We start from the raw sequence: 27500 nt of genomic DNA on the forward strand, positions 1-27500 counted from the left end.
TGTCCTTTTGAAATAGTTTTGAAGGCAGATTCATCACTGAACACAACTTTTCGCCAGTCTGCTGAAGTCCAGTGCTTGTAGCGTCCGCAGAAATCAAGCCGCTGTTTTCTCATTTTTTCGGTGAGGAGAGGTTTGTGAGCTGCCCGACGACACGGTAGCTTGAAATCTTTCTGTAGCCGCTGTTGAAGTGTTCTCACTGCCACATCTCCCAGCACATCTCTATGCATTCCTTTTAATTCCTTGGCGGTGATGAAAGGGTTCTTCAGCACCTCACGTCGCAACAGCATGTCCGTCCTCTGGCCTGTCTTTCGTTTCCTCCCCGACCCCTGCTTTCTCTTTTGAATAACACCGCCGTGGGCACTGGTTGCTTTGATGACATTACGGACACACTTCGCTGATCTTCTTGTCCTTCTTGCCACTTCTCTTTTGCTGAGGCCTTCGCGAAATAGAGCCAGTATAGCACCTTTCTCCTCCATTCTTAGCTTGGCAGGCCCCATTCTGAAGCAAAGGGTGACCGATATCACGAGGAGAGGCGAGCGATATGTGAGGAAACGGGAGCAGAAGCGGGAAGTACCTCTCCGTGACAGGAGGGAGTAAACACCCTCCCTCACACACTGCCTGGCGGTTACTGAATCTCGTTAATCTGTCACATTATTAAATTGAAAGCATGGAGATGCCAGATGTTCATTATTGGCCGTGACAAGTGTTTTCGTGTCCGCTGGTGGCTAAATAAACCTAAATAAACAAGAACGTAATGTTGTGTTGTTAAAACTTAATGATACAGCAGGTGGGGACATTTTTTTCGCGCCGACTGTACTGAATGTAAAATAATGTTGGTTTTGTATTTCAAGTTATGTGTGTGTGTTTGTGTGATGTGTGGTGTTGGTGAATGTAAATACATATATATGATAATTTTTTTTTTTTTTTTTTTTTTTTTTTTTTAAGGCAGAGACCAGCTAGTCCTGCCAGCTCGCACGCTCGCCTTCCAACCGCTACTACCACCACCACCACCACCAGTCCAGTCCATCCTCACCCAGGGAGTTGCCAGCGCTCACCAGACCCACAAGTTCCCTCCCCTCACTCACAAACCCCAACTCTCTCTCTCTCTCTCTCTCTCTCTCTCTCTCTCTCTCTCTCTCTCTCTCTCTCTCTCTCTCTCTCTCAGGTGAGGGTGTTCTGGCCAGGCTCACCTCCAGGGAGCCTCACATATTGAGAGTGGACGCTCAAGAAGACTTTGAAAATAGTCGACGGTTTGTCAGTGGCATAGATTCCATGTCGATGATGAGAAGCAGGGGCGAGTACTGACGCCACTTGTCCGCCATGTTGGTAATCCTTTGGCTTATTTGAGGGTGTTTGTTGGGTGTTTGTTGGGAGGCTCCATGTTTGTAGGGGTGTTTACTTGTTTGGCTCGCTTCTTGGCTCTTTCATTTGGTTGTAATGGTGAATACTGAATTTTTGTACGTTTGCTGAAAGGCAGACGCCATATTGGTTTGCCACACTGGTTTGCTCCTCCGCCATTTTGCTACCCCTGCTGCACATTTCAGGAATTTATTTTTGTTTTTCTTTTGTTTTGTTTTTTTCTGCGATAAAAGTTTTGAATGATTTGTTTGTTTTGACAGAGTGGCTTTGTGTGTGTTGTGTGCGTGTCTTGTGTGTGTTGGCCATCTTGTGGTGCTTGTTGTTGTGTTACCCTTTGCACGCCATGTTGCCACTCTCTCCTGCTGATGTAGCGGCTTACACTAGAGAGAGAGAGAGAGAGAGAGAGAGAGAGAGAGAGAGAGAGAGAGAGAGAGAGAGAGAGAGAGAGAGAGAGAGAGAGAGAGACGCCATTTCCTGTCTATGTCCGTGTGTCTGATTGTCACTCCATTTGCTCTCTCTCTCTCTCTCTCTCTCTCTCTCTCTCTCTCTCTCTCTCTCTCTCTCTCTCTCTCTCTCTCTCTCTCTTCCTGTCTCCCCAGTGTCACCCCATCACCACCCAAACAGCCCCATCACCACCACCACAAACACCCCAAAACACCCATTCGCACGCCCATTCACCCCCATCACCCCAGTGCCTCACTTACCGAACGACCTGGCCTCAAGGGTCTTGGGGGAGAGGGAGCGGGCGGGGGGCAGGGGGGATGTCACTGCCTCACTCATAATCCCAGGGGCGCCATCAAACACTGCCCTGCGGGAGAGCACCCGCTGCCTTGCCCTGGGGGAGATGGGGAGATTAGTGGGGGATGAGATGGGGAGGCTGGGGAAAGAAGGGGTGATGGGGAGGCGTGGTGAGGCTGGGAGGTTAGTTCATGATGGAGATGGGGAGAGATGGGAGGAGATGGGGAGATTAGACTGGGGAGGTTGGAGGAAGGAAACTGATGGAAAAATGTGTGCTTAGTTCAAGGCGTGGGACGGGGAGGAGATGGGAAGATTAATTTGTGGGTATGGGGAAGTGGGGAGGTTAGGGGAGAGAGGGAAATGGGGAGATGAATGCTGAGTGACGTCTGAAAAGGGAGAGAAATAGGGAGGATAGTCAGGGGAGATGGGGAGACTAATTTTGGGGAGATTGTGAGTGAGATTGTAAGGGGAGGTTAGTTATCAGGGTTTATGTTGCAGTGGGGAGGGTAATGTAGTGGTGACAGGATGGGGAAGACATGGGGAGATAAGGTGAGGAGGTTAGCCTTGGGAGGGGACGGGGAGTAGTAGTTATTATCTTTGCCTTCACTCTCCCCTCCCCCCTCTATCTTTCACATCCGCTGCTACCCTTTTTAAGCTCCCCTTCTCTCTCTCTCTCTCTCTCTCTCTCTCTCTCTCTCTCTCTCTCTCTCTCTCTCTCTCTCTTTATATATATATATATATATATATATATATATATATATATATATATATATATATATATATATATATATATATATATATATATATATATTGACTGGAAAGATCAAATTCTCTGAGAGAGAGAGAGAGAGAGAGAGAGAGAGAGAGAGAGAGAGAGAGAGAGAGAGAGAGAGAGAGAGAGAGAGAGAGAGAGAGAGAGAGAGAGAGAGTAAAAAAGGTTTGCAAAAATAACGTAATAGAAGCTCCATGTCTTTCATTGTTCGCTGAGAGGAGGAGGAGGAGGAGGAGGAGGAGGAGGAGGAGGAGGAGGAGGAGGAGGAGGAGGAGGAGGAGGAGGAGGAGGAGGAGGAGGAGGAGGAGGTAGAAGTACTAGTTATATATTGAGTTAGAGTGGACAACACACACACACACACACACACACACACACACACACTGCAATGGTCGCCTCGTGCGTAGCCCGCTCTCCTGGTGCTGAATGGGAGGGAGCAGAGCAGCTCACCGCAGCGCACATTAACCTCCACTTTTCTTGCCTCTCATTGCGAGTAGTCTTGTGGCCGAGTCACGCCACGGCTAGCCTGGCCAGTCGCAGACAACCGGTCTGGAAGCAATCGGCGGCCAGTCCGGCGCCAGTCTGGGGCCGCTCGGCGACCAGTCCACGAGCGGCCTCGGGTGCACGCACCATGGCGGCTCAAACCTAACCAAACCTAACAGACCCTAACCTAACCCGACTCGATATAATGAACCTCCCAGAGGCTGAGCCCTGCTGCCTGCGGCCGCCAGTGCATCCTTCTTTCCTTCTTTTCGTCCGTCTCTCTCTGTTTACCTGGAATGGCTCACCAGTTTTCTCTGCACATTTTCTTTTTTTTTTTTTTTTATGTAAGAAGGATACTGGCCAAGGGCAACAAAAATCTAATAAAAAAAAAATGCCCACTGAAATGCCAGTCCCATAAAAGGGTCAAAGCAGTGGTCAAAAATTGGTGGATAAGTGTCTTGAAACCTCCCTCTTGAAGGAATTCAAGTCATAGGAAGGTGGAAATACAGAAACAGGCAAGGAGTTCCAGAGTTTACCAGAGAAAGGGATGAATGATTGAGAATACTGGTTAACTCTTGCATTAGAGAGGTGGACAGAATAGGAGTGAGAGAAAGAAGAAAGTCTTGTGCAGCGAGGCCGCGGGAGGAGGGGAGGCATGCAGTTAGCAAGATCAGAAGAGCAGTTAGCATGAAAATAGCGGTAGAAGACAGCTAGATATGCAACATTGCGGCGGTGAGAGAGGGGCTGAAGACAGTCAGTTAGAGGAGAGGAGTTGATGAGACGAAAAGCTTTTGATTCCACCCTGTCTAGAACAGCAGTATGAGTGGAACCCCCCCAGACATGTGAAGCATACTCCATACATGGACGGATAAGGCCCTTGTACAGAGTTAGCAGCTGGGGGGGTGAGAAAAACTGGCGGAGACGTCTCAGAACACCTAACTTCATAGAAGCTGTTTTAGCTAGAGATGAGATGTGAAGTTTCCAGTTCAGATTATAAGTAAAGGACAGACCGAGGATGTTCAGTGTAGAAGAGGGGGACAGTTGAGTGTCACTGAAGAAGAGGGGATAGTTGTCTGGAAGATTGTGTCGAGTTGATAGATGGAGGAATTGAGTTTTTGAGGCATTGAACAATACCAAGTTTGCTCTGCCCCAATCAGAAATTTTAGAAAGATCAGAAGTCAGGCGTTCTGTGGCTTCCCTGCGTGATATGTTTACCTCCTGAAGGGTTGGACGTCTATGAAAAGACGTGGAAAAGTGCAGGGTGGTATCATCAGCATAGGAGTGGATAGGACAAGAAGTTTGGTTTAGAAGATCATTAATGAATAATAAGAAGAGAGTGGGTGACAGGACAGAACCCTGAGGAACACCACTGTTAATAGATTTAGGAGAAGAACAGTGACCGTCTACCACAGCAGCAATAGAATGGTCAGAAAGGAAACTTGAGATGAAATTACAGAGAGAAGGATAGAAACCGTAGGAGGGTAGTTTGGAAATCAAAGCTTTGTGCCAGACTCTATCAAAGGCTTTTGATATGTCCAAGGCAACAGCAAAAGTTTCACCAAAGTCTCTAAAAGAGGATGACCAAGACTCAGTAAGGAAAGCCAGAAGATCACCAGTAGAGCGGCCTTGACGGAACCCATACTGGCGATCAGATAGAAGGTTGTGAAGTGATAGATGTTTAAGAATCTTCCTGTTGAGGATAGATTCAAAAACTTTAGATAAGCAGGAAATTAAAGCAATAGGACGGTAGTTTGAGGGATTAGAGCGGTCACCCATTTTAGGAACAGGTTGAATGTAGGCAAACTTCCAGCAAGAAGGAAAGGTAGATGTTGACAGACAGAGCTGAAAGAGTTTGACTAGGCAAGGTGCAAGCACGGAGGCACAGTTTCTGAGAACAATAGGAGGGACCCCATCAGGTCCATAAGCCTTCCGAGGGTTTAGGCCAGCGAGGGCATGGAAAACATCATTACGAAGAATTTTAATACGTGGCATGAAGTAGTCAGAGGGTGGAGGAGAGGGAGGAACAAGCCCAGAATCGTCCAAGGTAGAGTTTTTAGCAAAGGTTTGAGCAAAGAGTTCAGCTTTAGAAATAGATGTGATAGCAGTGGTGCCATCTGGTTGAAGTAGAGGAGGGAAAGAAGAAGAAGCAAAGTTATTGGAGATATTTTTGGCTAGATGCCAGAAATCACGAGGGGAGTTAGATCTTGAAAGGTTTTGACATTTTCTGTTAATGAAGGAGTTTTTGGCTAGTTGGAGAACAGACTTGGCATAGTTCCGGGCAGAAATATAAAGTGCATGAGATTCTGGTGAAGGAAGGCTTAAGTACCTTTTGTGGGCCACCTCTCTATCATGTATAGCACGAGAACAAGCTGTGTTAAACCAAGGTTTAGAAGGTTTAGGACGAGAAAAAGAGTGAGGAATGTACGCCTCCATGCCAGACACTATCACCTCTGTTATGCGCTCAGCACACAAAGACGGGTCTCTGACACGGAAGCAGTAGTCATTCCAAGGAAAATCAGCAAAATACCTCCTCAGGTCCCCCCAACTAGCAGAGGCAAAACGCCAGAGGCACCTTCGCTTAGGGGGATCCTGAGGAGGGATTGGAGTGATAGGACAAGATAAAGATATGAGATTGTGATCGGAGGAGCCCAACGGAGAAGAAAGGGTGACAGCATAAGCAGAAGGATTAGAGGTCAGGAAAAGGTCAAGAATGTTGGGCGTATCTCCAAGACGGTCAGGAATACGAGTAGGGTGTTGCACCAATTGCTCTAGGTCATGGAGGATAGCAAAGTTGTAGGCTAGTTCACCAGGATGGTCAGTGAAGGGAGAGGAAAGCCAAAGCTGGTGGTGAACATTGAAGTCTCCAAGAATGGAGATCTCTGCAAAAGGGAAGAGGGTCAGAATGTGCTCCACTTTGGAAGTTAAGTAGTCAAAGAATTTCTTATAGTCAGAGGAGTTAGGAGAGAGGTATACAGCACAGATAAATTTAGTATGAGAATGACTCTGTAGTCGTAGCCAGGTGGTGGAAAACTCGGAAGATTCAAGAGCGTGGGCACGAGAGCAGGTTAAGTCATTGCGCACATAAACGCAGCATCCAGCTTTGGATCGAAAATGAGGATAGAGAAAGTAGGAGGGAACAGAAAAGGGGCTACTGTCAGTTGCCTCAGACACCTGAGTTTCAGTGAGGAAAAGAAGATGAGGTTTAGAAGAGGAGAGGTGGTGTTCTACAGATTGAAAATTAGATCTTAGACCGCGAATGTTGCAGAAGTTAATGAAGAAAAAGTTGAGGGGGGTGTCAAGACACTTAGGGTCGTCGACGGAAAGGCAGTCCGACCTGGGGACATTTATGGTCCCCTCCCCAGATGGGGACTCCGAGGCTGGTGTAGGAGTCGCCATGATTTTAAAATTTTTTGAGTGAAGGGTGTGTGTGTTATTAGGTGCTTGTAGTTTTGTGTGGAGGAAGAGAGTTGTCTTTAGAGGGCAGGCTGTGACTACCCCCTTGTGTTGTGAGACACAAAGGGAAACGTTCAGTGAAGTCACAGCTGGGTTTAATGATAAGTTCACAGCACCCCCTGAACAGTGCTTTAGACCTCACTGGGAGTAATTATCGTTTCGGCAGGTGTCTACTGCCTCCTCCTTTATTAATCTTAACTACGCTCTGTTGGGTTAGATTATTTTCTTCCTACATTTATTACTTGTGTAGCTTCCCTTACAGCGCATTACACGACTGTACACCTAGCTACAAGTGAACACCGGAACACTGCAGCCCTCAAGCAGGCTGCAAGGCACGCCACACGCCCCTGACCTGCGGCAGTGGTCGGTGCTTCTCACACTTCCCTCAGTGACGGCACCCCTCACTTACGTCACCCTTTCTGCGGCAGCCCACCTCCTCAATTCAGTGTTTGGCTACAATCGTACTTGTCTGAATTAGTTGGATAGGTTAATTAGAACAATGATCCACACTTGTGCCGGAATGAAGCAGCAGCACACAGCCAAACACACAGTGCACGTATCATTGTCATCATCAATACTGCCCTGGTACACGTTGCTGCAACTGATGCCCCGTCCACCCTTTACCTGCATTTGCACGTGCAATGCACGCGTTGAGCAGCTGGCGCATCGGCAGCAGGCTGCTTCCCTTGTCCCTGAAACCGTCGCCCTTGGCTGCTGATCACTGGGAGTGAGAAGCCCGCCAGGTAGGCCTGCCAGGTAAGAACACCGGTGTTTTCCTTCACCACTCCCTTTGCTCAGTACGGCGTGGTAAGCAGGTGCCGTCGTGCACACACTGGTGATGCTGCTCAAATAACATCACCGTTTTCATTTGAGAGCTGCGTCACCTTGGGTCACCTTGGGTCACCTTGGGTTAGGTTAGGTTCAGACTCGTTCAGTTCATTAAGTTCACCGCTGGTTCCTTCACTGCGCAAGTCACCACTTGAAAAAGCGTCACACTTCGTCCACAAACAAAACACTCGCAGTCTACAAGGTTATTTCCATATCTCTCACATTTCTACACACACACACACACACACACACACACACGGTACACTCACCCTGCAGAAGGCGTGGCAGGTTGCCGGGCAGGAGTGGTCCTGTGTTTGCCTCGTCTTGGAGAGCGAGCGCCGCCGCGGGCCAGGCCAAGGCCCAGCTGCAAGATGGCGGGCAGGGCTCACGGCTTGCCTGGCGTGACGCACGAGCCGCGGCCACGACCACCACCACCACCATCACACCCAACACACCCACCATCACCACCGCCACCACCACAGGCGACACACCCATCACCAGCACCTCCACCACCACCACCATACACTCCTCAGCACCTTCACGTGCCGCCTGCGTCACGTCACGTCCCCACGCCGCCCTGCCCGCTGCCTCACCGCCGCCACAGAACTGCTACACTTCACCGCCCTGCACCACCACGTCCATCCCTCACCGCCGCGCCGGTCACCACCACGCGCCACTCCCGTGTCACGCACCGTGTTGTGTTACACGAGGGGACACGTGTAACACAACACCAGAGGTTCACACACCGCCGCACCGTCCACACCAACAGGCGGGCGCTGCTTGCCGCGGCACACTGAGCCTGGCGTGTGCGAACTGACTGCGCCGTGACGGTGCGGCGGGCCTTCAAAACCTTCTCCTCCTGCACGATTACCTAATGAACTGAAGCCTCACTTTCTATTGCGGTGAGGTCGACTGAGTATTTGTGAGGTAATGAGGGGTAGCGGGAACAGAATGACGGCCCGTCAAGCACCCTTTGATCACAGGGGCATCCACCGGCCCACCGCGGTCACAGTCGCCTCTCCACACCCGTGGCGGAGGCTCACGAGCACTGCGCGTGCGCGCGGGCACTGCACATTCAGTGATTCAATCATTCACAGCATTTTTAGTCAGTAAAACTGAGTGCATTTTAGTTATGTGAGTAGATTACAGCACAGATTTTGGTGGCCTGGTGTTACAGCTGATGTGAAGAAGTAGCCAGCAGCACGTGATCGCTACCACAAGGCCGGTGTTGGTTCCAGAAGACGTCACCGGCCCTGCACTCTGCACCCACCCCCACAAAACCATGGAAATAAGTTGGCAAAGACGTGTCGCTTGACGCCATCACAGGAGGGCTGTGTCTGGGTGGCGATCATGCCTGATCTTGCCTGCTCAACACGCCCATTGTGATCCATACGGAGGAGGACAAGAGGGTGCAAGAAGCTGGCTGTCATATGACTCACTGTGTGTGGCTCCCCAGTTAGGTAGCACTGCTGCCAACTAACCGCCAGGAACATCTTATTTGTGTTCTTAGTGTGTGTGTGTGTGTGTGTGTGTGTGTGTGTGTCTCGAAGGATTCTGAACAACAGGAATTTGCGATGTGTTTGTATGAGGAGCAATGACATGTGATCTGTCAGATGCTTTTGTCTTTGCAATAAAATAGTCAAACTGCATCCCAGTCAATCTTTTAAATCCCAGAGGACTTCCCTTCATGGAGAGTCTCTCTCTTCAGCTCATAATCAGCAGAGAAGTTATGTTCTGGTGCTTATAACCTGTCACTTTTCCTAACATGCGCATGAGGATAAAACAATGCCTTATCAAATGAGGATAAAACAATGGTATCAAACCTTTTCATGTAATGAAGGCAATCAACTTAGCAGTTATTGTTTTGTGACTTTCTTTGTAAGAAAAAAATGAGGGAATGTTCTGAAGGTGGAGGGGATGAAGAGAGGCAGGTGAGGGGGAATGACTTCCAGCCAGGCTCATACCGCTCTGGTGAGGCACTTGAAGGGAGTGGCCTGGACCTGCTGCTGCACGGATCCAGGAACGCTGCAGGACCTACACTGATTTCAAAATGAAGAGTTACGTCAACTTACAAAGGGAAGTGTCGTGACAATGTCGGGGTATAAATTTAAACTCAGGTTCACATCACTCAAGAGAATCAAATTATTTCATCATTTAATCCCAGCGGACTCTCTGTCATGGAGATCTCAATAAACTTGCAGTCAACAAAGGCGTTTCGTATCATACAAGGTCACTTCTCACGTCTGCATGGAAACAGAATGCGTTGTCGTATACGACTTTTCATACAGTGAGGCAGTCAACTTCGGATATCTTGTTTTGTTTATAGCGGGAAAAGAGAACCTAAAGGGAGAAATCTGAACCTGGAGGGAGCACTGGAGGTTCAGATCACTGCCCAGCTTGGAGCCACCGTACAGTGACTTTACCCTTGGCGCGGATCACTCAATTACGAGGCGAGACTGAAGCCGTTAAATTTACATTGTTTAGAGAGACGTAGGTTAAGAGGGGACCTGATGGAAGTCTTTAAGTGGTATAAGGGTAACAACAAGGGAGACGTAAGTAAAATTCTCAGGATGAGTAACCAGGACAGAACAAGAAATAACGGGTTCATGCTTGAAGAAATTGGTTCTCAAACAGAGTGGCAGATGAGTGGAACGGACTCAGCAATCAGCAGGCTGTTAGTGGCGAGTCTTAGGGAGCTTTGAGAGAAGATTAGACGGGGTGATGGATGGGGAGGACAGCTGGAAATAGGCAGGTATATTTCACACAGGGACTGCCACGTGTAGGCCTACTGGCTTGTTGCACCTCACCTGACTTGTCTTGTTAGGTTAACGCGACTTGACACAAGGTTCAAAGGTTTACATTCCTGCCACTCATCACCAATCGCTTCTTTCCTTACTCTCTCCTTATCAAACAGTCTGCTTTATTTCTTCTTCTTCTTCTTCATCTTCTTCTTCTTGTCGTTGTTATTGTTATTTATCCTGTTTTTTTTTTCGTTTTTTTTTTGGTATTTTGTTGTTAATATGTTTCTCTCTTTCTTCATCATCTCTTCCTCCTCCTCCTCCTCCTCCTCCTCCTGCTCTCTTTGTTCTTGTTGTTCTTCCTCCTCTTTCTTTTTTCCTTTTATTCATATTTCTCTCTTTCTTCCTTCTTCTTGTAATTATTATTTTTTGTAACCTTCTCTGTAATAAATAAACAAACAAACAAATGAATAAATAAATATAAATATATCCGTGGTGATTTCATCCTGTTATTTATCTTTTGTTACCTTTGTTGTTGTTGTTGTTGTTGTTGTTGGTGTTGGTGTTGTTGGTGTTTCATTTGAACGGCGGCCATTTTGTCAGTTTTGTTTACTTATTTATTTATTGTTTGGCTTCCCATGTCATGAAATATTGTGTTTAATTATGGTATTACTTGTACTCATCTTTATTTTATTAATTATTTGTGAGGAGGAAAATGAGGAGGAGGAGGAGTAACAGGAGGAGGAGGAGGAGGAGGAGGAGGAGGAAAAGGAGGAGTAAGAGGAGGAGGAGGAGGAAGAGGAGGAGAATACAAAGGAATACAAAGGAAAGCCAAACAGCAACAGACCTTTTGGTCCTTGCAAGGCTGTTTGGTAACTACTTCTAACTAGCTACAGGGAAGAGAGACAGGACAGCACAGCAGAAGGCTCCTCCCCACCCACCACTCCCTCCACCCAGCGCTGCCATGGAAATAGTTTCACTCCACCTCCACTGGAGAGAGAGTTTCACTTTTCCCATCTCTCTCTCTCTCTCTCTCTCTCTCTCTCTCTCTCTCTCTCTCTCTCTCTCTCTCTCACACACACACACACACATAGATAGGAAAAAGAGAGAGAAAAAGGAGGAGATTTCTACTACTACTACTACTACTACTATACTACTATCAGCGAAATAGTTTTTTTTTGGTAACTTTCACGGCTCCTTGTAGGCTGATAGCCCGAGAGCCACCTGATAGTCAGAATAGTCAGCGCACGTGAACATGTAAGACTATCGCCAGCAGTAAAGGGTTTGAGAAAAACTATGATGGTAATAATACACATTTTCTTTTTAACGCAACCATAGAAAACGCAAGATACACCCTCAATATTTCAAGGGTAACAAAGGTAAAATGTCCAGGCTCACTGATCAGGGTAAGGCTGCAGCAGGTAACGATGCAAACTTGAATAAAAAATACGTTTAAGAAATAGACAGGAGGGAAGTGGTTCTCAGATAGAGTGGTGGATGAATAGATGGACTCCGTAATGTGGCTGTGGGTGCTGAGTCACTAGGGAGCTTTAAAAGATTAGACAGAATGGTGTGCTTTATATAGGGAGTGCCACGTGAAGGTCTGATGGCGAGTGGAAACACCGCTGTGCCCCGCCACACTGCCAGCTACCTACATCCTGCCAGTGACGTCTGTGCTTGTCCTGCACAACAGGGAGAATTCCACCTGGGAATCCTCCCAAGCCCTGTGTACCGGGGACTCCGTGTTGAGTCCCGCCCAGGCATCTTTTCTCTCCACCTGTATTTCTCTTTTCGCCCTTAGTGTCCTCCTCACTGGTGAAGGTGAACCCCGCGGGCAGTGCCTCAAGGGGGGCCCTTAGAAGGGCTGCCTTAAGCCAGTGAGGAAGGTTCCAGCAAAAACTTTGGATAGGGTTAGGTCGTACCTCAGGGCAGTTGCGTGGGCTTTTAGAGGCTGGACTGCTGAACTGAGGTACTTAGGTAGGCTCCTTCCATTTTTCTGTCCTTTAGTTGTGTTGTGTGTCGGGCCTCGGCCCCTTGTAGGTTATATTATTGTATTGACATGTAACAAGGATGGCACGAGTGAAGATCAAAACGCACAATGCCAACGAACCTAGAAGAAAGACAACTCTCCTGAAAATACTCAGCAACACTGACATATATCCAACCAACATCATTCCAACTCAACATGGATATGTTGTCATCTCTTCACACGAACAACAAGAGAAAATATTTCAAGACCCTATCAAGAATGAATTTCAACAACAACATGAATTCACCCCAGTGACCCCGCCAGAATTGAAGGCTAAAAGGACTGTCATAGATACCCTTCAATGTAAACTCACACATACACGCAAACTCTGAGGAAGACATCACCAGTGAGCTCTATGTGCCCACAACACCTACCTGGAAAACAAAATTGACAATGTATTCAAATTCCCAGACTCTAAGACGATCAAAATAACATTCACACAAGCTCTGTTTGCGCAAAAAGTACTGAACATGGACTCAAACTATTTTCCATGAAGATCCCTCACTACCAAACCCAGCAAGAGAAGTTTTACCACATACAAACATGCTTCAGATGCTATATCAGGTCGAGTCCCACATCACTAAGGATTGCCCAAAGAACAAACACCACAAAACATGTTCACAGTGCGCCGAGGAAGGCCACACTTGGAAGAACTGTAGCAAAGAGAGCAAAAATTGCATCAATTGCGGAGAAAATCACAGAACTCTGTCAATGAAATGCAGATATAACAGGAAAGAAGCAATTAAGAAGAAAGGAGAAGAAGAGAAGGGAAAAGTAACCTACTCCCAAGTAGCGAAAACCAACACCAACTCAACTATGAACAACACCACCTTCACACAGATCAGCAAAGATGAACACCTCAACATTTATTCTTGTATGATTCACGCTCATCTAATGAACGTAATTGAACCCGGCAGTTATGCAAATGAACTGATCGCTACTTTGAAAGCAAACAGCCTGCCACAAATCAACCTACCAAAAACCCCCAACTCCACCAAACTCCACCTCGCTATTCTTGCTGACGGCGGAAAACTGGTTGACACGATGACACAAGACCCATCTACCGATACACACAATAGACACCAAATTACAACAACAACAACAAACACACACCAACAACAACAAACTGACAAACAAAATACACAACAAAACACAAAGAAAGAACTACACTGCAAAGACACACAACTTGAAACAATATCCAAGGAAAGTAATGGCTGGCCAGACCACAGACAACTTAGCCACCGAGTCACACCAATACAAGACGGGACCTACACATTCACATACAATGAACCAACAGCAGACGCACACCAAGTACTTGATCTAATAGAAAATGGTGAAATAACAATGCATGACTGCTTTATCATACTACAGGACAGTATATTTAGGAAAAGAAGATCAGGACAAATAAAAGAAAGATCACCATCACACACACACACACACACACACACACACACACACACACACACACACACACACACAACATGGCCCTTCGTAACCTAACAATAATACAACACAATGTAGTACACTGGTTTAATAGAAGGATTTCACAATCTAACACACACAGAATCATTGACGCTGATGTAATACTTATAAACGGTCACTGCACACACGAAAACACACCAATTAAAATCCCAGGATACAACCTACACACAAAAAATACAATATAAATTTCTTGATTTTTTTTTTTTATCTGATTTAATTGCAATAGAAGTCATGACCACAACTGGCAAAATTATTACTTCCACACTATATCAACCCCCTTCAAGAAACTTTATACCAATTCCCGACTTCACCAAACTATTGAGACGCAACATCCCAGTGTACATGCTAGCCGATCTCAGTGCAAACCACCCCACTTTGGGATACACTCACAGCAACACGAAAGGAAGACAGCTCAACACACTCATACACAACAGGCTAATTCAACACACAGGGCCACAATTTCCTACATATTACACACGCAGAAGAGGGACAACACCTGACATAATATTAACAAACCACAGAACGTACCACAACACATACAACAGCAGGACCCCTCACCACCAGCGACCACATACCAGTTATATTTACGATATCTACCGCACCCTTATTAATGCCATCACCTACCACACCACATTACAGTAAAGCAACCTGGCAAACATTCAAAACACACGTCACCAACACACTACACGGTAACACACTAGACAATGAAACACTTGAACTATAAACACTGCAACTGACTACTGGCATTAAGCAATACAGAACGCAACACGGCAATCAATCCCCACTTCACTATATAAATGCCTTCTACCACATTTTTTATTAATTTATTTATTTTTTAGGTGTTGTGTGTTTAGGTTAGGTTTGTTGTAGTATCCCCACTTCACTATATAAATGTCTACCCTCACACAAACATAATGACACAACAAAACCTCTCAAAACACTCTTCACTGAATTGCAAACGTATTCAAGTGTTCATGGATGGAATTTTAACAATTACAGATATGATAAACAAATAAATAAAGTCTCCAGTACCTACAAATATTGACCGGTAATAGAGAAAAAGAACCTCACTACATATTAAACAAAAACCACATCAAATTAGACACAAACGGGATAAGAAAAGAGTACATAGGGAATATTGGAGAGAAATATTTAATGGAGAGCTACAAAACATCCGAGATAATATACAAAGAACAATCCCCTATACTAATTGTAACACAGGCACACTCAGCACACACCCCACACACATGATGGTAGCCGCCGAAGAAGTTAGAAACATAATTAAAAGTGTTAAGAGTACCAGCCCCGGGTGAAAGTGAACCAAACCATCCTATCACACCTGGCACACATCCTATCACACCTGGCACACATCCTATCACACCTGGCACACATCCTATCACACCTGGCACACATCCTATCACACCTGGCACACATCCTATCACACCTGGCACACATCCTATCACACCTGGCACACATCCTATCACACCTGGCAGACTCAGCAATATTAAGACTCACAGACACATACAACAGCGCCATCTCTGCAGGATATTTCCCAGATAGATTTTAAAAATGTCATTATCAGACTCATACCTAAACCCGACAAATCTCCACAACAACGTCAAAACTACAGACCAATTTCGCCGCTAGAAGTACCAGGGAAAATATTACAAAGAATAATCAATACCAGACTGAAAACTCACCTTGAGACCAACAATTTATACAACACCAACCAGTTTGGATTTCGCAATAGCAGGGGCACCACACATGCATTAGCAATCATCACTGAGCAAATAGCGCAATACGAATCATATAAAGTTTGGCATCATGGATTAAAACACAAATTACTTCAGTTGCACCTACCAATAACTATCGAAAAATTTTGATGTGATTTCCTAACAGACCGCACAGCATCCATTAAAATAAATCACCATACCGGACCAAGATTTAACCTGAAATGCGGAGTACCACAAGGAAGTGTCCTGTCACCAACACTCTTCACAATTTACACCAACGATATACAACAGCCTCAACAAAACCTCAACATCAGTTTCGCAGACGATATAACACAAATGATTGGCTACCCAGGGAGATCTAGGAACATGCTAAACATCAAAACTGAGCGAGCAATAAAGGCAGTTAATGACTATGAAAAAAAATGCAAAATAAAAAAATAAAAAAACGCTAATAAATTCACACGTCTCCCTCCATCTCGCAGCCAAACGAGATGAGGAAGAAATAGAATTAAAACATAAGGGGAAATGCTTAGGATTAACCATAACCACCTCTGGTTATTACAAGCACATTCAGCAACGTAAAAACACAGCAGACTCAGCACTAAATAAATGATACAAGCTATACAATATGCCAGAAAACATTGAAATACACCTAGTTAAAACACTAATCCTTCCCATTCTTGATCATCCACCTATCCCAATACACACTATGAGTAAAAACCAAATACCAAAAACTTCAGAAAATACAAAATAAAGCCTTAAGAACCAGAACAACACCTCTAAACATGAGAATACACAACAGATAAGGAAACTGAAGCCTCGCCTACGTGTTTTCTCATCAAGTTAGCAGTACGCTTATCAAGTTACTTATCTAAGTTACTAATTAAACTCCTAATGGAAATTATTTGAACCACCATAGACCCTAAATAAGTAGGCTGTTACAAAGATACCAGTTTATTTATGGGCCACAGCAGTGAAGCCTAGCCTACGTGTTTTCTCATCAAGTTAGCAGTACGCTTATCAAGGCAGTCAGCAATACCAGCAGGGTGCAGGATGTCACTCAACCTGACCTGCACGTTGATGTTTCATGCTTGTGCTGTGGTGATGCTAATGAGGTATTGTGTGTGTGTGTGTGTGTGTGTGTGTGTGTGTGTGTGTGTGTACGCAATGACCGCTTCGCAGGACTGGCTGTGTCACGGATGGCTGGAGGAAAATAAGAGTTTTTATTATGATTTATTATTATTTTGATAACTTTGAACACACTGATCGTATTAAACCTTCTTCCAGTTTAAATTTTCATCAGTAATAACTCCTAAGAATTTAGTAGAAGAAACACTAATTAGGTGACAGCCTCCATAAAACAATTTGAAATTACTGACAACAAAGCGTCTTTGAAACAATATGAAATTAGTTTTATTAATTTTTACGGTTCATTTATTTGCGGTTACCGATCTGAATATGTTACGCAATTCTTGATTCAATTTTGTATTTAAGTTACACAAATCATTATCTGTTAGGTTCGTATCACTCAGCGAAAAGAACGTCATTTATCACATCACTAACATTACAAATAACATTCATGTATTATCTCAAACAATAAAGGGCCTATTATAAAACCTTGTGGCACATCTTGAATATTTTTTTTCTATTTGACATTAATTGTTACAAAATACAGACTGTTTGCTACCTGACAGACAACTAGCAAACAATTTTAGCGGGTAATCTTATAATTCCAATGTTTTATATCTTTACTCATATCAAAAACACCTTGAGGAGAGTGTGTGTGTGTGTGTGTGTGTGTGTGTGCAGGTGACGCCAGCTGTTCATGCAAGGGTAGAGACAGTTATCAGGTGTGGAGAGACAGGTACCAGGTGTGGAGAGATAGTTATCAGGTGTGGAGAGACAGGTATCAGGTGTGGAGAGACAGGTATCAGGTGTGGAGAGACAGGTACCAGGTGTGGAGAGACAGGTACCAGGTGTGGAGAGACAGGTATCAGGTGGTGGCTGGGCCCCTTCCAGGCGCCTCACCTGCTCGTGGCGTGTCCCGCGCCAGAGAGGGGCTGGGGCTCCGGCCTGCTGTGGTGGGCGCGTCGAGGCGCCCACCACAGCAGGCCTGCCCCCACGCCACCACCACACACCGCAGCAGGTAGGCTGAGGCCTACCTGCTGCTCACCACACGCTGCCTGCTGTGGTGGGCAGCGGGGGCCCTGCTGCCCCTCCTCCTGCGCCTGCTGTGGCCCAGGCTCCAGGCTCCTGGCCTGCTGAGGCTCCTGCTGGTGACCGAGGGGCGCCCAGTGTCACCACGTGTGGCAGGGTGCCCCGGTGCCCCAAGGCAGGTGTGGCCACCAATGACGTGCGTGCGCTGCCACCACCACCACCAGCACACACTGAGGCGCCTCCACCGCCACACTGACAGGCACACATCAAGGCTCTCCCCTCTCCCCTCTCCCCCTCCCCTTGTGCCCTGCAGCACCGCGCCGCCGCCCCGGGGTCACCAGCAGCGCCGCACCTCTCGCTGTTCATAAACTGCCGCACAAAATTTTGCCGGTCACCTCACGCAGACTGGTGTGACCCCCCCTCCACCCCCCGCCCCTCACCAGCCACCTCCCCCTGACACGGCGACCTCTCCCCCCGGACACACCACAGCCACCTTGACCACCACCCGCGCCACAACCATCACAGCCGTCTGTAACACCGCAGCCCCCGGCCCTTCATCAGCCTTCCAGCGCTCCCTCAAGGCCATCGTCCTCCCGCTATCAGGATTACCGGCCGTCACATCAACCTTGACGCCCACGCCACCACCGCCGCGCGCCCCACCCACGCCGTCACACCAGTACGCTACAGCAGGGGCCAGCAAAGTACACAGGACCGACTCCAACACAGCACCACGCCACGCAATGACACAGAGGTCGCCAGTGGGTGAGGAGACGCGGCCTTCAGCCCCGGCGTGAGTGAAGCTTCTGTGCCTCACGTCCGCTCATGGTGACCTTTGACCTCTGATATATTAATGACCATCACAGATACACTAAGAGAGAGAGAGAGAGAGGCGGTACACTGCTGTAGGTAGAATATTAATTTGTCTTTGTTCTCGTTATTAAAGTAAGCAAAATTATTCTTGGAGTCTTGTCAGCAGTCAGGGGTACCAATGCTGTTCACTGACATGACTTCCAGTGGACATGACTTCCTAGCCCAATTTGAACTACGAGTCAAATCTGGTGTTTTCCGTGAACTGGCGAGAGGAATTTGGGTCTCTCTCTCTCTCTCTCTCTCTCTCTCTCTCTCTCTCTCTCTCTCTCTCTCTCTCTCTCTCTCTCTCTCTCTCTCTCTCTCTCTCTCTCTCTCTCTCTCTGTCGTGTGCTGTGTTGACAGTCAGAAGGGCAGGACAGCCAAGCGGAGTGTAAGGCGCCACCACACACTACAAGTCGTTCAATCATTCCTCTCCTGGTCTAACAATTAAGGTGAGGTGCAACAAGTCAGTAGGCCTACGCGTGGCACTCCCTGTGTGAAATAGGCCTGCAAATTTCCACCTGTTCTCTCTAATCACCCTGTCTAATCTCTCAAAGCTCCCTAAGTCTGTTCAGAACCAATTCCTCCGCATCTCTTTCGTAAACAAATTTTTTCAAGCTTCGACTGGTTACCTCTTGTTCTGTCCTGAATGAACAACAAGAAGAAGAAGAAGAGGAAACATTCTTTACATGCTAATAATGAAAATGATAACAACAGCAACAACAGCAATAACAACAACAATAATAATAATAATAATAGTGGTAGTAGTAGTAGTAATAATAGTAGTAGTAATAATAATAATAATAATAATAATAATAATAATAATAATAATAACAAAAGCATTTTCTTTCTAATTATGCAAAACAATTCAATAAATAAACAACAAAATAAAAATGCAAAATAAATAAAAACTGATTTTTTTTATATAAACGCTCACTCTTCGTCCCTCTCCCTCTCTCTTTCCCCAAGACCAAGATCAAGATTCCCCTCTCCCTCTCTCCCTCTCCCTCTCTCTCCCTTAGTGCCGTGTCTTTCTCTCCAGGAGGCAGACGTCTCTCCGGTCTATCCTTCCCTCCCTCCCTTTCCTCCAGGAGAGAGAGATTTCCCTCCTTTTCTCCTAAATAAGGGAGGAATTCTATGTCAGTCCGCCATATTGGATTTTGATCGCTTGGAGATTCACTGGTGACAAGAAAATGAAATGGATTATTATAATTATGAGTGATTTATTTGTAATTAATATGTAATTATGCTGTGAAAAATTAGTGTGTTGTTTTGTGATGTTAGTATTGCGACTTTTTGTTGACAATTTGTGTTTGTTTTGTGTGTTTGTCTTCATGCAAAACATTACCCTTATTATTAACAATATTCTTTATTCATCTCTCATTATTATCAAACTATGCCCACCCAAACAATTATTAACATTATTCTTACTGCCATCATCATCATCATATTATTATTATTATTATTATTATTATTATTATTATTATTATTATTATTATTATTATCAATATTATTATTATTACTATTATTATTGTCATTATCATTATCATTATTGTCATTATCAATATTATCATTATGATAATTACAATAATTATGACAATAATTATAATTGTTACAACATTTTTACCGTTGTGATTTCATTGCTATCATTTCGTCTATCTATCTATCTATCTATCTATCTATCTATCTATCTATCTATCTATCTATCTATATATATATATATATATATATATATATATATATATATATATATATATATATATATATATATATATATATATATATATATATATATATATATATATATATATATATATATATATATATATATATATATATATATATATATATATATATATATATATAAGATATTAATAACTATGAAAATGCACAAGATGTAGTAATCAAAATACTACTACTATTACTACTACTACTACTACTACTACTACTACTACTACTACTACTACTACTATTATTATTATTATTATTATTATTATTATTATTATTATTATCATTATTATTATTACTATTAATATTATCATTACAACAACAACAACAACAACATTCTTTCTAGCATGGACAAGCCGGTACGGTTGGCATCCCTGGCTATGGTGGCACTTGTGGTGGTGGTAGCCCTGACTACGATGGCGATGGTGGTTGAGAGTGCCTCGGTGCGAGAACGTAAACCCACAAACCACTCCAATAACACTTCAGTAAGTCACTACTACCCCAATCCTTGCACCACCACTACTACTACCACTACAACAACTACTGGTACTATTAGTAACACTGCCGCTGTTGTGTTTCAGGTCATTGCAGTGCCTTCAGATCTACTGGTGCGCCTAGTGGAGGTGACACAATCCCTTCATAACTTGCTGCCGCGCCGGAGTGTAAGCGACGGAAACATTGAGGCGACCCAAGAGACCGCTGGGCTAAAAGGTATTGTGATCATTGCTATTTCTATTATTAGCACTGTTATTTTCTGTCTCGCATCACACTGACAAATAAAAATAATAATAAAAAAAGCAAATTTAAGTAATGAATAATAAATAAAGAAAGAAATCTGCGGGAAAAATTGTAATTATTAGTAGTTATTATAGCTGTTGTTGTTTTACTACTACTACTACTACTACTACTACTACTACTACTACAGGTGCGTCTGGTGAGGAGCGGATTCTTACACTTGCACTGACACAACATGCGCTGCTGCAACACAGAATGGAGGAACTTCTGACGCAAACAGGAAGGTGTCAAGCCCAGGTGAGATAGTAGTAGTAGTAGTAGTAGTAGTAGTAGTAGAGAAGGGGAAGCGGTGTTGTATTGAATAAATTTAACATTCTTTTATTAAACACAGGTGGAGGCGCTGCGGGAGGACAAGGAGGAGCTGAAGAGGGAAATTCAAGCCACGAAGGAGCGAATGACGACAAAAAACAAAGATTTAGGCTCGTCGACACATGAATTTCCCGCCAAAAGTGACCACGGTTGCAAATGTAAACAAACTGACTCTGACGCACCCAAAAGGACTGCAATGCTCTCTACCACTGCTACTATCGATACTACTACTGCAATAACTGTCCTCACTGCTCCGCCTGGTTCTCCTGAGTCTACTACTATCACTAATGGCAGGAATAGTAGCACTGGGCGGATAGTAGACCGTGTTTCTGGTGGAGCGGTGACTGAGACTACTTCTATTACAATTATTCCGACTACTACTGCTGCTACTACTATTGCTACTACTACTACTGAGAGTGTGGTCGTGCTTGGATCTGGTGTAAGGTAAGTACTATTTGTGATACTACTACTACTACTACTACTACAACTACTACTACAACTACTACTACTACTACTACTTCTACTAATTATATTGCTGCTATTACTTCTGTTCTACTGCTACTACTACTACTACTACTACTACTACTACTCAAAGGAGACCATGTAGCCAGCTGTCATTCATTATATACTGACACAACTTAACAGGTGATCTTGGAACCTCAGGGAAAACAACATGCAGCAAATGAGTTGGAATGGCTAGAACCAGAGGATGGGGGTGTGCGTCCAGGGAGTTGAGGAGTGCCACTGCTTCAACTGATGTGTGGGGCCTTGAGGCAGAGGGTCCACCAGGTGTGTGTGTGTGTGTGTGTGTGTGTGTGTGTGTGAATGTTTTCCTACTTGTGGTGAATGGTAAGGAAAAAGAGTGTGTGGTGGTGTGTGGTGTGGCCTTGCTTGTGGCAGATGCATTGGGGAGTGTGTGGTGGTGTGTGGTGTGACCTTGCTTGTGGCAGATGCACTGGGGAGTGTGTGGTGGTGTGTGGTGTGACCTTAGTAACTTAACTTCTTAGTAACTTGTTTGATAATGGACTCCCTTGAAAACTGATGACAAAAATAGAATGCTAGGTATAGAAAATGCGCCCAGATTATTAGTATGAAATATCTGGGGATTAATTCGCTAGCAAACTAACACTAGACAAGAAACGTGACACGGAAAAAGAGAAGTTTGAAAACTGTGACAGTATGAGAGCTGCCGAGGTTTAGTAGGTGAGTGGGTGGGCGCGGGCGTGAGAGTGTGTGTGTGTGCGTGGGCTGAGAGTCCGTGCGTGTGTGTGGGCGTGAGAGTCCGTGCGTGAGCGTGGGCGTGAGAGTGCGCGTGCGTTGGCGTGAGGTGTGCATGTGGATGTGCGTGGGAGAGTGCGTGGGCGTGGGCGTGAGAGAGCGTGTGCGTGCGTGGGCGTAGGCGTGCGAGTGTGTGTGTGCGTGGGCGTGAGTGCGTGTGCGTGCGTGGGCGTGGGCGTCCGAGACTGTGTGTGCGTGGGCGTGAGTGCGTATGTGTGTGCATGGGCGTGAGAGTGCGTGTGCGTGAGAGTGCGTGGGCGTGAGAATGCGTGTGCGTGAGAGTGCGTGGGCGTGCGGGTGTTTGTGCATGGGCGTGAGTGCGAGTGCGTGCGTGGGCGTGAGAGTGCGTGTGCGTGCGTGGGCGTGAGTGCATGTGCGTGAGTGCGTGGACGTGCGAGTACGTGTGTGCATGGGCGTGAGTGCGAGAGCGTGCGTGGGCGTGAGAGTGCGTCTGCGTGGGCGTGATTGCGTGTGCGTGCGTGGGCATGAGAGTGTGTGTGCGTGCGTGGGCGTGAGTGGGTGTGCTAGGGCGTGGGCACTAGTGCGTGTGCATACGTGGGCACGAGAGTGCGTATGCGTGGGTGTGAGTGCGTGTGCGTGCGTGGGTGTGAGAGTGCGTGTGCGTGAGACGTGAGCGTGCGAGTGTGTGTGTGCGTGGACGTGAATGCGTGCGTGGGCGTGGGCGTGCGAGTGTGTGCGTGGACGTGAGAGTGCGTGTGCGTGGGCCTGAGTGCGTGTGCGTGTGCGTGAGTGCGTGTGTGTGAGTGAGTGGGCGTGTGCGTAAATGTGCGTGCGTTTGCATGAGTGCGTGTGCGTGGGCGAGTGCGTGTTCGTAGGAGTGAGAGTGAGTGCGTGGGCGTGAGAGCGCGTGTGCGTGCGTGGGCGCGAGTGCGTGGGTATGAGAGTGCGTGTGCGTGCGTGGGCGTGAGTGCGTGGGCGTGCGAGTGTGTGTGTGTGCGTGGGCGTGAGTGCGTAAGCGTGCTTGGGTGTGGGCGTGTGTGTGTGTGTGCGTGGGCGTGAGTGCGTGTACGTGGGTGGGCGTGAGAGTTCGTGTGCCTGTGCGTGAGTGGGCGTGATAATGCGTGCGTGTGCGTGAGAGTGCGTGTGCGTGAGAGTGCGTGTGCGTGTGCGTGAGAATGCGTGTGCGTGAGTGCGTGGACGTGTGCGTAAGTGTGCGTGACTGCGTGTGCGTGTGCGTGAGAGTGCGTGTGCGTGCGTGGGCGTGAGTGCGTGTGCGTGAGAGTGCGTGCGTGGGCATGAGTGTGTGCGTGGGCGTGAAAGTGTGTGCGTGTGAGTGGGCGTGAGAGTGTGTACGTGGATGTGAGAGTGCGAGCGTGAGCATGGGCGTGTGAGTGCGTGTGCGTGAGAGTGCATGTGCATGAGTGCGTGGGCGTGACAAACAAACAAACAAACAAAACACGCGGAAGACAAAATATATATTTGTGAAGAATGCAACAAACTAACAAACAAACAAATAAAAGAAAAGGAAAAGGAGAGAGAGAGAGAGAGAGAGAGAGAGAGAGAGAGAGAGAGAGATGGGAGGAAATTTAACCAGAATGTGTTTGAAGTGGCGTCCTGTGATCTGATTAACACGGGGATCACTGCTCTCCTACACCCTCAAGGACATCCATGACGACGAGGTGAGACACAGAGAGAACGAGAGGGGCTGCGAGAGGCATATATATATATATATATATATATATATATATATATATATATATATATATATATATATATATATATATATATATATATATATATATATATATATATATATATATATATATACATACATACATACACACACACACACAGACAACGTGGCACTCGGTGACACGCCTGAACCTCCACCAGCTTAAGATTTGCCTTCAGATCCTGCCTTCGCTTTGTAATAGGTCTTAAATACCTCCAGAATCCCACGCAAGCTTTAATTCCTGATTAGATGAAGGTGATAAGGTGTTTTAATAGTAGTATTCACTTAAAAATCAGATGAAAAATGGCCATAGACAAACATTTAAGAAGTTGTGTATAAGAGAATTCAGTTCTGTTACTTAGAGATTCAGAATCTATTGTGTCCAATAATTTACTTGAAAAGCAGTGCATTAAGAACATAAAATACTTAGCCTTAACTAAATATAATAAAACACTTTAAAAACACCTAAGAACACGTGAAGCAGGTATAAAACATGTGAAATAATCTTAAAACAACGGGATCATAGGTTTCAGCCGAGAATTAAATATAAAACACTCAAAACACATTAAAACACATGGATTAAATACTGGAAGCCCTCATATTTAACTAAACATACTAAAACACCGAGAAAAACGAGAAATGAGCTAAAAAACAACAGGATCAAGAATTCTTTCATTGGTTTTATCCGAAGATTCAGTCATCTATTGCGTCGCTTTGTTAAGGGACGACTCAAAGGAGGCGAGGAGGAAGTACAGCAAGGTGGTGTGGGGATTTGTCACCTCTGGACCAAATGAGGCTCTTGTCATATCGGGTATGTATGGTGGGTGAAATACAGCGGGAAGTTAGTTAAATATGAAGAAGTGATTGAATGGGCGTGTTACTTCTTCCCCGGATTCGTATACAGATATATGTATTTTGTATTTTTTGTCTTTATGTTTGATCGCATTGTCTGTGTGTCTTCTGATGGAGGAAGGAATGGGGGATGTATGGGGAAAGTATGGTGGATGAAATAAAGCGGTAAGTTACTTAAATATCAAGAAAAAAAGGAGGGTGCGCGTGTGTATGGGAGTGTGTGTGTGTGTGTGTGTGTAAGTATCCGGTCATTATTTTTTGTGATTTTCATGTCTTTCCTCAGTCTTATTGCACTGTTTGTTTGTGTCTACTGATGGGGGAAGAAATGGGGGGTGTATGGGTGAAATATGGTTGATGAAATAAAGCGGAAACTTACTTAAATATGGAGAAATATAGAAGTGTGTGTGTGTGTGTGTGTGTTTTGGGTGACTGGCTACCGCGTGTCATATCCTCTTACGTTTTTTTTTTGATTGTTTTTTTTTTTTTTAGCTTGTTGTTTTAGTTTTATTATTAAGCAAGTTCTGGTGTTTTTTTTTTATTTGTTCTTTACTTTTATTCCCATTTATTTTACGCATGAGAGAGAGAGAGAGAGAGAGAGAGAGAGAGAGAGAGAGAGAGAGAGAGAGAGAGAGAGAGAGAGAGAGAATTCATAAGCTAATCAACGGCTAATGTATTTTCAGGTTAATCTTTTCCCAGGTGTGTTCCTTCACCCCAGTCTGTGCACACCTGTCTGTGTCTGTCTGTCTGTCTGTGTCTGTCTGTCTGTCTGTCTGTCTGTGTTTAATTAGTAACCAGCTATAACTATCTTGCTTTCAACTTAAGGAACACACACACACACACACACACACACACACACACACACACACACACACACACACACACACACACACACACACACACACACACACACACACACACACTCAAAACACACGCACACATAAAACACACACACACACACACACACACACACACACGTTTGTATGTATGTATGTATGTCTTAAAAACTTCAGTATGACTAGAAAGAAAATAATTAATTAAATAAAAAAAAGATTATTTATATGTATGAAATAGAAAATAATTAAAGAACACTGTGTGTGTGTGTGTGTGTGTGTGTGTGTGTGTGTGTGTGTGTGTGTGTGCGTGCGCGTGTGCACATGTCATTCACCTAGTGGTGTGGTGGTTAGCCAGCCAGCCGCTCCCCTACAGAAAAGGGTCAGAGGTCACAGTTACCCATCTTTGTGTAGGACTGTGACCCCTCGCACACCACACACCACACAGGTCACACCCCGTTAGCCTCGCTGCGCCTGGGACTCCAACCCAAGGCCTTCTCGGGTTGAAGTTCTTGGTGTGACGTTCTTGTGTGGCCTCTTGGTGTGTGACCTCTGTTGACCCGGCAGCGAGCAGGCATGGGGCGTGACCTGAGGGGATGTGGCCTCTGTGGTGTGTGGTGTAGAGGGGTCACAGTCGTATGCAAAGACTGTGACCTCTGACCTCTTGTCGTAGGAGAGTGGCTGGCTGGGTGACCACCACACCACTGTAGCTGAATGATGCGCGCGCACGCACACACACACACACACACACACACACACACACACACACACACACACACACACACACACACACACACAGTTTTTTTCTTATTAATGATTTATTTATTTATTTTATCTTTTCTGGTCTTACTGAAGTTGCCAAAACATACATACATACATACATACATTCTTCTCTTTATTAATTATGTATACAGTCTCTCTCTCTCTCTCTCTCTCTCTCTCTCTCTCTCTCTCTCTCTCTCTCTCTCTCTCTCTCTCTCTCTCTCTCTCTCTCTCTCTCTCTCTTTTATTATTATTATTATTATTTTTATTATCATTATTATTATTAATTATCATTATTATTGTTGTTGTTGTTATTATTGTTATTATTTTGCTTTCTTTGCTTGGGTTGGTGTTTTTAATGTCATTCTCTCTCTCTCTCTCTCTCTCTCTCTCTCTCTCTCTCTCTCTCTCTCTCTCTCTCTCTCTCTCTCTCTCTCTCTCTCTCTCTCTCTCTCTCTTGCATGATGATGGTGACTGGTTAAATTCTTTTATTATTATTATTATTATTATTATTATTATTATTATTATTATTATTATTATTATTCAAACTACTACTATTTCTATTACAATCACTACCACCATCACTTGCTACTACTATTACTACTACTACTACTACTACTACTGATTCACTTAAA

General features: G+C 45.2%; 1 protein-coding gene and 1 long non-coding RNA gene across 20 annotated transcripts in view; one reads left to right on the top strand and one right to left on the bottom strand.

The window, feature by feature from the left end:
* Positions 1-9186, bottom strand: part of LOC135112390 (uncharacterized) — a 76962-nt gene extending 67776 nt beyond the window's left edge. For 3 of the 19 annotated variants that reach the window (XM_064026813.1, XM_064026810.1, XM_064026808.1), the window contains exons 1-2: positions 7900-9185; positions 2064-2194 (exon numbers count right to left, since the gene is read on the bottom strand). The gene's annotated coding sequence lies outside the window, so the exon portion shown is untranslated. Of the gene's footprint in view, positions 1-2063; positions 2195-7899 lie in introns of all 19 variants that reach the window. The other 16 variants (XR_010274329.1, XR_010274326.1, XR_010274327.1 and 13 more) reach the window with 15 other exon arrangements.
* A 15364-nt stretch (positions 9187-24550) lies between these two features.
* LOC135112476 (uncharacterized) overlaps positions 24551-27500 on the top strand; it is a 4092-nt gene continuing 1142 nt past the window's right edge. The window contains exon 1 of the long non-coding RNA XR_010274420.1: positions 24551-25232. This is a non-coding gene — a long non-coding RNA (uncharacterized LOC135112476). The remainder of the gene's footprint in view (positions 25233-27500) is intronic.

The sequence above is a fragment of the Scylla paramamosain genome, chromosome 23 (genome assembly GCF_035594125.1).
Source record: "Scylla paramamosain isolate STU-SP2022 chromosome 23, ASM3559412v1, whole genome shotgun sequence".
NCBI classification, from domain to species: domain Eukaryota; kingdom Metazoa; phylum Arthropoda; class Malacostraca; order Decapoda; family Portunidae; genus Scylla; species Scylla paramamosain.